The following is a 12132-nucleotide window of genomic DNA, read 5'->3' as shown; positions in this document are numbered from 1 at the left end:
TGTCTCACAAATAAAAATAATAAAATAATGCAAAATAATAAACTAATGCATTAACCTAAGTAAACTTAAGTAAGTGTAAATAGTAAAGTACGTATTTACACCAACACTCATCACCACCATCATCCATATGTGGTTGATCCAATGGTCCCTACTTGCTGGGGGTGCTCCTATCCTCTTGTGGAGCTTGCTTGGTTGTATCTATCATCAGTGTGATATGTATGGCTATGACCTTCTAACTCATTGTAGCCCCATCTATCCTCGGTGGTAGTGGTGGTGGTGGTGGCCTTGGTTTCATCAAGCTATAAAAGCTTGCAATGTACTCATTAACTCACCCACTAAGCCTCCATGGCACTCATCCAAGCCTCCATATTTGTGGATCCCCTTGGCCTCTCAAATAGTGGTTTCACATCTAGCAGTACCTACTATTGCAAACCCTATGGAACTCTGATAGAAATGTGTATCTATGGTCTCTATTGCTAAATAAATTGTACATCATTAGGTAACCTAGCCCTGACATGCTCCGTCTTTCTCTGTCCAACACCACCATCTCACTAACTAGCTCTTGTACCACTGCCCATAGTTCTTCTCACCCTCACCCCATCATAGCCATGGATCCCTCCAAACCTCCCTATACTAGACCCCGTGCAATAATCATCTGTGGTAGTACCATTGTTGCTTGACCTTGACCTCCATATCTCCCCCCTACTCTAACTACATCTCTAGCTCTCCCTCTAGCTTGACACCTCCCTCTACCTCTCCCCAAGCCACCATCCTCATCCCCAGTCTCTCCTCCGCTTGAATCCTTATTGATACTAGGAATAGGCTCTATTGAATCTATGTATCTCGAGAAAGGATGCTCACAAAACCATCATGCATAGTCTCCCTCCATCCCCGCATCTACCTCTCCATCTCTCACTGCCCATGGCTATGGTGTATCTATCATCTAGAAAAAAGCCTCAAGGAAAGCCTCATACTCCAAGCTTGGTCCCAATATTTCCCTCTCTGATTGAACCTGAGCATAATGTGTTGATCCCTATGGCATGCCCTACCATTGCCCAAACTGGCTCACAACCTACCTGGAATAGAATCTCTCTATCACCATGGGAATCCAACTAAGAAAATATCTTAGACCAAAGAAATATACCATCTCATCATCATCCTTAGCCCATGGCTTAGTAAACCTTTATGGTCTCCATATGACCTCATCGATGTCATCCAATATCTGTCATCAATACTCAGTCTTGCCCAAATGGGGTTGCATAATCACACCTAAATAGGTGTATATGTATGGCATCTCCTATAGTCACTATCACACACATATTGAGTGAGTGATGGGTAGATGATCCCATGTCCATAACTATAATAATATCACCCCTGTTGATAGTGATGAGGCTCTAGAATATAAAACTTGATGCAAATCATGATATAAGTGGGCCAATATGTAGTTGCCCCATGAAAATCTTTGTGGCTGATTGATCATGTCCTATATCAAATAACCCCATCCAACTGAACATCCTCGCCCTCGTCTATCTAACAAAAAAAATCTTCCTATCAGTCTAGCAAATAAATAGGTGAAACCACATTTATCAAGCACTTGTTGCTCCTTGACTGACAATCTATCTATAGCCTCTAAGGGCCATGGATATAATCCTTGCACCATGAGCTTTCACCCACATACCTATTTTCATCAAACAATCAAAAGAAAATGTTAATTTTCATCCCAAGTGATCATTATACATCAATCTAATGTCACTATCTAGCTACTCAACTAATGTTTCTATCTTGGACCTATTTAATAATCCTCCTCTATATCATAAGCCAGACATGTTTGTTTCCCTACTCTATATCCTGAGCTAGGGCACCATTCTCTATTTATCTACCATCAAATTGATCCTAATACATCACTTTATGACTACCTAATTGCTATTGTTTTCTTGTTATGATAGATCAAATCTTTACAATCTATTTGTGCTCTTCAAATCCCCATTAGCACAATTTTAACAAGCACATGCATTTTGGAATCCATTAGTGCTATTTCTTGGGATGTATGTGCTAATAAACTAAATGGAGGTGTTGCAAAAGGCATATGCACTATTACAACACTCGAAAATGCTATTACATACTTTGGATGTGCTATGTAATGGGAAAGCCTACCAAAACATTCATATGTGCTATTTAGAAAGGCATAAGTGCTATTAGACTTAAAAATGCTAAAATATCCTTCATATGCACTTCCATATAACCTATCACCATGACTTTATGGACTCAAAAATCCTACATGACAAATGCACTACTCTATGTCTCATATGCACTATAATATCCTTCATATGTGTCAAAATGCTCATATGCTATTCTTTTACTCTATGTGATAATTCACTCCTAATTTAGGGTTTTGTACATGCTAATTCATCATGTGAATGAGCTAAACTATTGTGCAAATATGCTATAGGATTTCAAATGCATTAAAAGAATAGGTAAAAGTGCTAAAACATCTAAACTACCACATTTACAATAGAAATTCATGAAAAATTCAAAAAACTTAGGTACAAATTCAAAAATCTTAAAAATAGAGGATCTCAATGACTTATCAGGGCACTGTAATTAGCTAGATGCTCGTACCTATGACCCCTCTCAAATTTGTGCTCTCATAAAGGGACCACCATCCTCGCTAGCTCAAAGCTCCAAATCACTAAAAGCAAAAGGGGAGTGTGAAAATTACTAGGGTAAAAGGTCTTTTGACATATTTAACCCTCCTTAGGAGATTTATACAACCTTTCCATCCTATTTACCCAACATTAGAACTTTTTTGGCTCACTCTCTTGGATTGGGTATTATTTTAAACCAACTTGATCATCTTCACCTATCAATTGTCAATATTTTAGAAATAAAATTAGAATATTCCTATTTTTCACATTCATTTTTCTAATTTCATTTCTGAGGGGAAAATATCTCCATATCAAATTGGGGCATCCAAACTGGGGCATCAAAATTTTCTAAAAAATTAAAAATGTTCAAATCAAACAAAACAAGGGTATCCAAGAAAAAACATTAGAACATCAATCAAAAAAATCAATGATAATTAGACATCAAGCTATCAATAATTAGACATCAAATCAACCTTATAACATCAAAATATTAGACATTCAATCATTAGAATTTGACCTAAAATTAGAGAATGAGGATAGTCTTTGAACAAATATGCTTCACATATTAGCTCAAAGAGGGGCGTTTGTAGACACCCAAAAATTGGCAAAGACTTAAAACACCAAAAATCTTGATCTAGCAATGAAAATTGAGAGGAAAAAAATATACTTTCAAATCAAGGATTACATCAGGTCATTAACTGATTAAATCATCTATCAAATCAATAAGACCTAAACCAACTTTAAAAAGAGGAGAAAAATAATTCAAAATCATAAAATGAAATTAAAAAAGGGAAAAGGAAAAAGAAAAAAGTTTGAAAATAAATAGAACATTTATTAAATAAATAAAGTCATTTATCCTCACAAACGTGAAAATACTCCTTTTACATTTCAAAGAATCAGAAAAATCCTTATTCATCCTCAAAACTAAGTTAGTTGGACTCTTCCTCCTGGTCCCTTATGAGATATTTTCAAGTTTCACCTCTACCCTCCAGTCAAAGGTAAAATCCTAATTCTTATCCCAACCTCTTCCAAAATCCTATAAATAGGAAGGAAATTCAAGAGCTAAGGGACCCAAGTTTTATGCATCTACACTATAGACATGTTTTAATTTATCATCTTTTAGCATTGTCATTATAGCAAGTTCATGTCATTTTGATAGCATTTTTAGCTTTCTTTTCATGTCATTTAGTATCATTTTAGCACATGTTTAGCTCATTGCATTTCCATTTAATAGCATTCTAGAGTTGTTACCCACATATAATCTGCATTTTAGTCATAGATCTTGCATGCATTCTTGTAGATATACATTTTAAGCATACTCCCATTCTAGAACTATCACTAAGATGCTGGTCTAAGAGCATTCTTAGTGGTTGTGGTTAGGGAAACATGGGACATTTGTAGAGTTTATATTTTGACAATGATTTCTTGGGTTTAGTTTAGTTCGTTGTCATTTTTTCTGCACTCTGCATTAAAGTCTCATGAATATGCAAATATACCATGTACAACACTATCATAAGATTTATCAGTATTTATTGTTAATCCATGCCTTCTATAAAAAAACCCAATTTTTCCTTTGAAACATCCATATAAGAAGTCAACCAACATCTCCCTATGACAACTCTTTCTCCCAACACGTACCTTGTAAGAAAAAATAGTGCCTTAAATGTCAAAATGTCACCATGGTATGAGTGAGAGTTCTTTGTCTTTTGTAAGGTTTTCTATTTCTGTTAAACTTGTCCATTTCCTTGATAGAGTGCCCAATCACATCAACTGCTATCATGGACATCACCAATCACAACTTGCGAGCCACCCTTCAAAATCAAAATAGAATGTGTGCTAATGAATGGAAAGCAACCACTAGAAAGAGGAAACAACATCACCATTTAACTAGCATAGCTCTGCACAAATAATAGCCCATTATTGAGGCTAGGAAACTTACTTCCCATTGAACAAAGCTCAAAGGTCTCTCCTATGTCAAACATAAATTATATGTTAAAATCATTTTCCCACATCACAAGAACTTCATTGTCCTTTAGCAATGCTGCCAGTGCCCATGAGGATGTAAAAAAATTGCTCCAAGGTTGTTGCCAACATGATCCCCCATTGTTTCTTTGTGTGATCCCAACCCTTAGATTTGGAGATTAATAGAAAACTTGCAAATAAGTGATATATATGGTGTAGTTATATACTTCTTTTGTGAAAATCATCTCCCCCATCAATTTTACACTCTTCATATCTTCTTTTTCTTGCAATGTTTTTACTAATAATGTTAATGCTTAAAAAAAATATGATTTAAATAATAAAAACTCCCACTCAATCAAAACTCTAATGATGGATGTTGGGTTGGCTCAGATTGACTTGACTATCTTTTTTTAAAATTTCAATCACCTGACCATTCTAACTTATCCATTGAACTCTTGAAAACCTCCATATATGATTGGATCACTTCTTGCCACCAACTAGTCACTAAAACTTGCAATTCAAATCATTTCACAAAAATTATCCAAATGGCTAAATTGATGACTTGGCCAACTTTAAGAAATTGATAGATTCAACTAACTAGGGAATGACATCTAGCACACCTATTCTTTGATATATAATCTTTCAATTTCTTTTTAATTTTTACATCATGACAATTTATGAGTCAAAATATTTAATCGTTAAAGTTGCATACTTCAAACTATCTTTTCACCAAGCATGTCAAAAATAGATAACGATGTTTAGATTTGCCTTTGAAAACATGTAAAACCATTACTTAGGAACTTGAAACCTAGGGTGTGGGTTATCTTTTATATAAAAAATATGTGAAAAATTTGTGATCATGATGAATAAATAGGTTCTTTTGGAAAGCATGCAAAGTTAGCTTCCAAAATTTGTAGAACTGGAGAACTTGATACAATAGAAATTCTTGCAAATGGAATGGATTTTGGAAAGTGTGTAGATGGATTCATTAAGACTTGCAAATTAGCACATTTGAACTCTTTTAATACTAAAATATAGTGGTATAATTATTTTAGGCTCGTCTATCAAAGATTCAAAATTACAACATCACAAACAAGCCTACTAATCATTCTATGAAAATGATTTGCATCAAAATGTTAGAATTTGCAAATAGAATCACATTTGAAAACTAGTCGAACAGATTCGTCAAGACATCAAACTTGTGACATACAATGTATTTGATGTTTAAAATTTAGAGGTGAAGGAGTCCTCTCATTTGGGTCAATTGGGTCAAAGTTATTCAAGATCAAACAAGGCTTCTTAGATTTCTAACTAAAGTGCAATATTAGAACGACAATTAACAACTAAGTTTGGAAAACTCAAAACCCTATCAAAACATGTCACAAAAACTTGAAATATGAGAAATAGGTTCTCTAGTATGCATGATAAACATGCCAAAAGTGACACAACTTGAAACTTAACAGGGTGCAAGATATTCAAATGCAAACTAACCATCTACACACTCTTTGACACTAGCAAAAAAATGCAAATTTGTCAATTGTTCAAAATAGCATCACATGAAATGATTCAAAATTTGAAACTAACTGCCTAAGATGAATGTATATGATAAATGAAATGCTTAGAACACATTAAACACATCATAGGACTCAAAATGATAATTAGGTACATAGGCATAAAAAGCTCTTATAGGGGGTATTTTTGCAAAAGTTTTCAAATATGCACTTTGGAAACTCTTACAAATTTTGAGTACCAACAATAGGATTAATCATATAAATTAATCAATAGTTCTATGAGGTTTGGGGTAGAGAATAAATGGTAATAACTAGTGGATAACTTAGGGTTATTTTAAATTGAATGCTTATTTTGAAATTAACCTTATAATGTGAAATTCTAAGGCTTCTTGACTAGGGATTTTGTGAGACCAAGGAGCCCTTATAGTTGCTCAAGGCTTCTAAATTAATTTTTTTCTAATATTTACCTTTTATATATTCATATTTATTTTTTGATACCCTTGTGGTAAGGTTATGAGATTTTCCATAAGTATGGGTTCTTAATATGTTACCTTATAGTGTTGTGATGTATTCCAAATCTTGATGTTGTTTTATTATCTTTTGTTTCTATCACAATCCTAAATGTGTCTTCAATACCCCATATGGAAGGGTTAAGATTTTAGGTGAACCTAAGGATGTGTGACCTTGATAAGTTCTTTTTTAACCTTCTATGTGGATTATTGTAGAGTAGAGTCAGGTGTCCTAGGTGGGTGGCTCAACATAGGTACTAGGACAAAGAAATCATATCCCTGAGGATCTTATGTAGTAGAGACCCAAAACCTGAGTTTGTTGGCTTGATAAGTAAGTTTAATTACAAGAGTCAATATTACTTAAATAAATGGGTCAGGGGGTTTGGGATTAAAAAATTAACCATGATAAGAGATTTTTGATCCATACATTTAGTATTGGAGTAATGGGACTACATGTCATGCTATAGAAGGCCTACAAGTGACAAGATATCATTAGTCTAGGAGGTTGATCCCAACATTGAGAAAAGTGTCACCTAGTTGCATTCTAAGCCCTCACTCTTTTTTAGTTGTCTCAATAAGTTTGTATGAATGTTTCACTTTATGCTTTAATATTTTTATGAGCCCTAACCTTAGATTGGCTTAGAACATTTGAGGGTCATAGTCTCATCTTCTAGCTTAGGGTAGTGGCCATTTATGGTTCATGTAGTTGGGTATTAAATCATTTCAAGGTACTACTCGTATTTCAAGTCAAGTTTGGATGAGGACACATATTTCTTTCTATTATCTCAATTTGATGTAAATGCAATGCTATTGTGAGAGCTAAAAAGACACAATGTTGTATATGTAAATTAAAGAAAAAATGATTTGATTTGGGTTAAGGGAAGTTTTAAGGATTAGAAAAAGGGAAATTATATTATGAACATGTATATGATGTATATTTCATTCATCTCTTCTGTTAAGAAGTTTGATGGAATTTTTATTTATTTATTCACCTTATGATAAAAGGTTTCTTTATTGATGTAAATGGAGTTAGGATTACTTATTTGAAAAGGAAAGTTAGTCCTTATGATTTCATTGATTTAAAATTAGTTAACTTATCATGAAAAGAAAAAAGATATTTTTATTCAAAGTATATTGAATTATTCTCTATGCAATTCTTATTTTTGAAATAGAACTAGAATATAAATGTTTCCTTTTTAAATGTTACAAGTAGGTTACTTGAATAGTTCACACCTTTTCACATTTTTAGATCAATGAATCTAGTTGTTGTAGTTTTAATGAACAATGTTAGGACTTTTGGAATTGAAGTCATGGAAACTGAGTAAAATATATATTATTAAAAACAAAAACAAAAATTGCACTAACTTAGTAACTTTTAGTCTTGTCCTTCTTGGCTTCCTTATGTGGAATGACATACAATATTTGATTTTAATTCTTTAAACATCACAATACTCATCAAAGGACTTAAGATTATAAGGCACCTATTTTGAAATCCATATCTTTCCATTCACTCTATTGGCAACCCCTTCAACATCCTCCTAATGTCTTGATTTTAAACCTAATAATCTAAATTATTCATCATTTAGCAAATATTTAAGAGATATCTTACATGGTAGAAAATTTTTAGTTGGAGCAATTAAATAACTCTTGAAAAACCATAGTCACTAATTTATCTACATTGATGACTTACGTAAAATTTGTGATTGTCAATACATAGTTAGAATGTGAAGTCCTATAATTTGATAATGATTAAAAATTACTAATGAATGGATAATGAAATATAGTCTTCCCATGCAACAATATCATCAAAATTAGTCTTTATGGATATAGATTTATATGTATAAAACTTATGAGCACCATTCAAATGAAGTATTCTTTAACTATAATTTTTTTTAAAAAAGGATGAAATTGAATGAAGATGAAATATATAAAAGTTTCCAATAGTGGCATGTTGTGATGGTTAAGTTGTTATGTTGTTATCCTTGCCATCAAGGTTCAAATCTCATGGGGATGAGGTCCCCCGTTTGTGGCCTCACTGGTTCATAGCTCCAGGTCAAAGCGTTTACCCCTCTTTAAAAAAAAAAAAAAGAAATATATAAAAGTTATTGCATTAGAATTTGATGTTCTTTCTCTATATGAGTGTACACACATAAAAATTTCCTCGTAATTTTTTCTTATTCATCTATTTAATAAATGAATATTTAAATTTATTTAATTAATTCACTAAACTTTTCTTCTATTATTTAAATGAAATTTCATATTTATTTAAATAACTCATTAATAGTATCCATTTAACATTTTTCATGTAATGATAATGTTCTGGAATATTTGAATAAAGCTAAATACAGAGCCAATAATGGGTTGGACATGGACAACTGGATGTATAATGAAATAAAAAAACTTCACTTGTTTGTTTTTCTTTGCAAGAAAAGTTCCTTTTATTATAGGTGAAGTTGGATGAGGAGTGTAAGAAGATGGGGGAGCTAGATTCTCTGGTTGAGAACATCCCAACCAAACTCTAGGAGTATGAAGTTTCCCTTAAAAAATTGATTAAGGATAGTGAGATCGGTATGTAGGATGTTACTTTGTCTATCTTGGTTTTTGCTGCCTCCATAGGGAAAGCTTCTCTGGATGAAGCCAATTCGATTGGTTAAGCTCCACCACTAGTTGGTGGTCTGAGCAAAAGGATCAGATAGAGCAAGACAGAGCACTAAGAAATTTGACCTCCAAATTCCTCTAAAGAATGCTCATGATTATCTTAAGGAGGTTGTTGTTTAGGTACTACCATTTTCAGTGCTATTAAATAATTGATCTAAGTTTTTTCTGGGTTCTTTCTGAACTTTTGGTTACTACTTTTTTTAAAAAATTACTTTTGTTGGTTTCTGGTCCTTGTAAAACTAGCTTGACTTGGTTGTTGGCTCTTGTAAAACCAACCTCTAAATTCTTCTTTGACTATTTGGGTTGTTGGTACTTGTAAAACCAGCTCCTTACTTTGTTTCCTTTTTGTTTGGGATTTTAGGCCCCCTTCAAACCTACTTTTACCTAATCAAAACATATCTCATTTAATAAAAAAATCAATATTATTATCCTAAACACCTTATATTCATCTTATTTATATCTTTCCAAACTCATGAATCACCTTTACTCAACCAATATGGGATATAATACTATCTATAACTACCCTCCCATGCCCATAAATTATTCTTCTCTCATTTGGGATACTTATAAATAAACTCCACTTTCACATTTTAGGCCCTTGTTGCTTCAAATTTTATTTTTATTATCATTCATATTTATTTAATTTCTAACTTCTTGAATTTATTTGTGGAATTCCTCCATTTTTCATAAACTCTTGTGTTATGTCCTCTAAGAGAAAATTAATATAAACACAAGATTATACAAAAATGGGGGAAATGGAGTGAGGTTTCTTTGAATGCATAATTAGTTTTGTTTAATTACTATTTTTTTCCATTTTTTTTGGTGATATGACTCCATTAAAATATGTTGGATCCAATCTAACTTTGTAATTCTGAAAATCTATTTTTTGCATCTTATATTGGCACACTCAGAAGGACATGCATCGTGTGTAATCATCCCTCCATTTTTAGTATAAGTGAAACCTTCATGCATGATATCTTATGCATCATATCCTTTATTATCTATCATATCACTCATTCATCCTATCTACATCCCTTTATCATAGCTTTGATCTTGACAATATTTAGGATCTCCTTAAGTGTCATGCATCATATCATATTTAGTAGAGACAATATCCATTATCCCTTCCCTTAGATTATCTAATTTTTTTTTCTCCATCATCCTTTATCATGAAATATTTCTTAGCCTAAACCAATCATAATAACTCACATACAATCCTGATATTTTCTAAATCATTGAGTTGCTTCTACGACTATCTTTTATCACTTATTGGTCTTTCTTATCCCATATTAGTTGCATCCAAATTGACCATGTAGTCATCAAAATGAAGGACATTACATTGAAAATCAAGGTCTGAAAGCCTCTTGACATGGCCATTACTTTGGATCACCTGCCTTCCAAATGCACCATGTTGTTAGTCTTGCATTGTCATATTCTTTCCCTCAATTTGGATAAACATGTTATACTTTGTATTGCATTTTTAACTCATTAGTTTATTCATCCATCCATAAATTATTATGCTTTGCTAGACATCTAGAGCCTATGCACAAATAATCTTACATAAGATTAAGTGTTAGCTAAATTGAAAAAATCTTTAAGTTCATAAAAGTCTCAAAATAATCATAAAATTTATTAAAATCATAAAAATTGGACAACATTATGAAAGATCATAAAATATTTGAAAATCATAAATTTTTTTTTTGAAAAATTCATCATAATGAAAAAACATTTTAAAATCATAAAATATTAAAAATCCAACAAATGCAAAACTTAAAAAACCCAAAAAAATACAAAATAGAAAGATAAACATTTTGAATAAGTATCACAACATTGTGCTTAACGAAATCTAGACCAACATTATATCAAACCAACTTATTGTTATCAGTAATGTTTGTCATATACTCTTTTGATCAAAACACATGAACTCTGATAGTTCTTCCTTTAAATATAAAAGTTAAATACAATCGAACTAGTTGGACTAATACTTAGTAATTGAAGACATTAAAGATTAAGTCAGTTGATGGGATTATTCGAGTGGTAGTGTTAAAAATTGTCTTACAAAAGTTACATATCAAATCAAGATTAAAAGGACCATTGACTCTATAGCCCAACAGATGCAAGACATTGGTCATTTTATTCAATTCAATGAATTAAATCTTTAGATTAGATAATAATAATGATAAGGATTTAAATAAAGAAGAGTATAGTTGGTATTAGGAGAGAAGTAGTACATAAATGATATAAAAAAAACTTAGAAGAAGTGGTATTAAACAAAAGGTTAGTTACTCAAGCATTCCAAATTTCTTTGAGATAGGTGATAAGTAGGATAATATGTACATGTATTCTAAAAAGTTTTATATTAGGAGGAGTTGGAGTGCAATAGTTTTAAATTAGGAGAAGTTGGAGTGCTAGAATTCAATTTTATAGGAGATAGAATTTTTTAGTTGACAAAATCATTTGGAAGGTTTGATAAAGAAGCTTAGCATATTTTGATAGCTTTGTAATTTGTTGATTTGGAAAGCAACTATCTATAACTTTTTGTTTATGTTGATTCTTGTTCAATTTCATGTCTTTTATCTAATCTTGGTGTAACAAATCAATTCATATCAAACAATAAGTAAAAGTAGAGTACGTCATTCCAAACCATTTTACATCCAACTCTCACCTAGTTTAATCAATTTGAATTTGAATCGAGTATTAGTGTCTCCTAATGAAATGTTAATAAGAGTAGACATGCTATCTAATTTTCAAGATTGGACTATCTACTCCTTTTCCCGTTAATTTCAATACCATTACAATTTAAGGTACATTTTATCATCATACAACATCATCATTAACATAGTCCTA

This window comes from Cupressus sempervirens, chromosome 4, assembly GCF_028749045.1.
Source record: "Cupressus sempervirens isolate cs-2001-9-10 chromosome 4, ASM2874904v1, whole genome shotgun sequence".
Taxonomy (NCBI): Eukaryota; Viridiplantae; Streptophyta; class Pinopsida; order Cupressales; family Cupressaceae; genus Cupressus; species Cupressus sempervirens.
The sequence above is the reverse complement of the archived record's forward strand: the minus strand, read 5'-3'. Positions refer to the sequence as shown.